Source organism: Sinocyclocheilus anshuiensis, unplaced genomic scaffold (assembly GCF_001515605.1).
Source record: "Sinocyclocheilus anshuiensis isolate Anshui unplaced genomic scaffold, SAMN03320099.WGS_v1.1 scaffold273, whole genome shotgun sequence".
Taxonomy (NCBI): Eukaryota; Metazoa; Chordata; class Actinopteri; order Cypriniformes; family Cyprinidae; genus Sinocyclocheilus; species Sinocyclocheilus anshuiensis.
In genome coordinates, this window is record NW_015540857.1 from 1,421 (window position 1) to 5,366 (window position 3,946).

Sequence of the window (3,946 nt, forward strand, 5' to 3'; positions counted from 1 at the left end):
TATGAATCCAGCATGTTCTGCGTGTCTCTGTGTATGTAAATGGCACAGACGAGCGGTTTTGTTTTCTACACATACAAAGTGTGTGACGCTCGCGGTGATTTCAGCTTCTGTCGTCTCACTACATGAGGACATAAATACATGAACATCATCTCCAGAACTGCTCTGACTCCCTCTGAGAGTCACTTCATGATCATTTGACAGTTTCACTTGAGTAAAACTATTGCAGTGTTTCCCACAGACTTGTAGAAGCATATATATGCAAATTCATTCTCTGGCAGCAGGAGGCGCTGTTGGAGTGGTAGAGCTCGAGGTTTTTTCCCGGTAACGCTGTACACAAAGCAGCGCTCCACTCACAAACGCTGCTTTATCAGATATTGGCTGTAATCAAATAAGCGCTGCACTCACAAACGCTGCTTTATCAGGCATTACAGGCAACATGAAATGATAATAACATCCATAATTTTCTGAAGACAGTCAGTTTCCTTAAGAAATACAGTAATATGAAAACACCCGCACCGGGTTTCGACTTTGACACGTGCAGTGCTCATGTTTATTCAATGAAGTCAACGCCTTTTGGAAAATCTATTTGTGGCGGTCAGTTTTGATATTGTGGCGGGCGCCACAAATAAATCAATGTATGGGAAACACGTACATAGGCTACAGAAACTTAAGTTCCTCATGGCAAAATATAAGTTTGGGTTAGCTTAAAGAAATTATCAGAAATATATTACTGTGGTGCAGTATGATATGCATAATACTACTACAACAATTACAACTTTTGTTTAAAACAATAAATCACAATACGCTATTTATTCCATGTTTTAATTTTAATAGTAAACCCTTTGCCAAAAAATAAAGAGTTTAACTAATTTGATTAAAAGATAAATTAAACTGATTTATGCCTTCATTTGCACTGTACTGTAAATTAAATCTAACTGAAATTTCTAGTGTCACATAGGCCAAGACATTTCAATAGTCTATTGAACTAAGTGTGCCTGTAAAAGGCTATTAGAGTTATAGTTTCATGAAAATAGTTGCAGTCTTCTAAACAACTTCTACAATATAGCTATGAAGACAATTAACTTATTTACACTTATATACATTTTTAAGTTAATCTATTGATGTATATTAGATGAATTGAATAGTCACCTCTATTGTAGGTTTTTTTTTAGTCATCAGAAAATTATTAATGAAGTATGAGAGGTTATGCTATTACACATACATTTCTAACATGTAAATTATTGAAGCCACATACTTACATTTCCCCAAGCTGTTTAGCTGTAGTACAGTATTCATGACTGGCAGGAAGAAATTGGGTAGGAAAAGGTGCACAAGCAACAGGGATGACCGCAAACTTGAGAATACTGTCAAGCAAAGCTGATTCAAACACTTGGGAGAGCTTCACAAGGAGTGGAGCACAGTATTCATAGGCTTAATCATGAATACAGTGGCCCCACTTTTAACTCTCTCTTTATATTACCCTTATTGTAGATGGATGCACGGAGGAAGACAAGAGTAAAAAAAAAAGTGCAGTGTGGGAGTACAACTCAACCAACACCAGGAAAGGCAGTTTTTGTCAGAGCCCTGGTTATTCTTAATTTTGACATTAATTTTCATTTTTACACTAGACATATATCGGTTATCGGTCTACTTGATCTGTAATAATCGGTATTGGCCCTGAAAAACACATATCGGTTGACCCATAAATGGAAATAGGGGTGCTCCGATTGATCGGCTACCGATCACTATCGGCTGATAATCACGTTGGGATGATTGATCGGCGGTCTCTAAAAAGGCCGATCTCAAAAAAACGATCTCAAGCTGATGACGTTTGACATTAATTTTCATTTTTACACTAGACATATATCGGTTATCGGTCTACTTGATCTGTAATAATCGGTATTGGCCCTGAAAAACACATATCGGTTGACCCATAAATGGAAATAGGGGTGCTCCGATTGATCGGCTACCGATCACTATCGGCTGATAATCACGTTGGGATGATTGATCGGCGGTCTCTAAAAAGGTCGATCTCAAAAGACCGATCTCAAGCTGATGACGCTGCCGTGAGAGGTTTGGCACGACATGCAGCGGCACTGTCTCAGTCTCTGTCCTGCGCGGGTGAAAATTATAATGGTGAAGGTGAGGTGCTCGCCTTCATATTTCTTCATTAAATAACTTATAAAGTAATTTGAAAACCTTGTGCGATACAATTTCACAAACAGCATGAGTGAATCACCGCGCGCGCTCACTTTTTCTCTCTCAAAATACACAAATGGCTTCAAATCACCACATCACGTCTGCATTATAAGCAAGCTGCAGGCTGCACAGTTGAGACAGGAATCGTCACTAAAGTTTATAAATTGCATTACATTTGAATTTTTGCCAGTGTTTAACCATTCAGCGCTCGCGCGCTCTCCTGGAGACTGTACGGTCATGCACACTCGCAGCGCACACACATGCCAGGTTCACATTACTCCGTTTGCAGTGCATATTTTTTCCGCGCTTATGTTAACGGATTAATAAAGCGTGCACACTGCACACGGTTGCTGTCCGGCAGTGCATTCAGGAGCGGTGCGTCTGCAGCAGTGCAGAGATTGTTTCCACACCGAGTCTATTGCTGCGCTGCAAGCTCTGAATTAAAGTAACAGCGTTTGGCACGACATGCAGCGGCACTGTCTCAGTCTCTGTCCTGCGCGGGTGAAAATTATAATGGTGAAGGTGAGGTGCTCGCCTTCATATTTCTTCATTAAATAACTTATAAAGTAATTTGAAAACCTTGTGCGATACAATTTCACAAACAGCATGAGTGAATCACCGCGCGCGCTCACTTTTTCTCTCTCAAAATACACAAATGGCTTCAAATCACCACATCACGTCTGCATTATAAGCAAGCTGCAGGCTGCACAGTTGAGACAGGAATCGTCACTAAAGTTTATAAATTGCATTACATTTGAATTTTTGCCAGTGTTTAACCATTCAGCGCTCGCGCGCTCTCCTGGAGACTGTACGGTCATGCACACTCGCAGCGCACACACATGCCAGGTTCACATTACTCCGTTTGCAGTGCATATTTTTTCCGCGCTTATGTTAACGGATTAATAAAGCGTGCACACTGCACACGGTTGCTGTCCGGCAGTGCATTCAGGAGCGGTGCGTCTGCAGCAGTGCAGAGATTGTTTCCACACCGAGTCTATTGCTGCGCTGCAAGCTCTGAATTAAAGTAACAGCACATTGTTTGCAGTAAATATGAACATGGATTGACACGAAAATGTAGTAATTACACCATAAATGCATATTATTAAAGTCTACTGTGTTTCACAATCAACACATATGGCTTTTTGGCTAGGTTTAAAGGAAAAGAGCACTTTTAGATAAACAAGGCAATAATAGATGGCACTCGTGGAGGTAGGAAAAGGTAGGAAAGTTCTTTATGAATCGCAGGTTTGCTTGTAATAAAGATTTCAATGCAAAAGTAAAGGCAGTAGAGCTGACTATTTCTGTCAATGGTAAGTTTGTGATAACGTAAGAAAAGCAGTTTAAATGTTTTGACACTTGCTTGAGCAACTTAATATATACACATCTAGAAGTAACTGCAAAAGTAAAAAGCATTGAATAATGTGTTTATATTTATTGTGTTTAAACATGTCTGTGTATTACTGTACTGTGTAAAAAAAAATTGCAATGCTGAAAAAGCATTTTCAGTGACAATGTTTAAATTTGAAATCAAAATAATGGATAAATGTTGTGGTAAACAGCCACGGATCAGTAGCAGACTTCTGTGTGAAAGCACAGTCCGTGCTGCTTCCCCTCTCACAAGAGTCACCTAGAGGGGTGATGATTATTTTTACACATTGCGAACTAATACTCGTTTAATATTGACCAAGCACCATTTAATTCAAATGTCCACTTAATCTTTAATATTTGGCCATTTCTTTAGGACAGA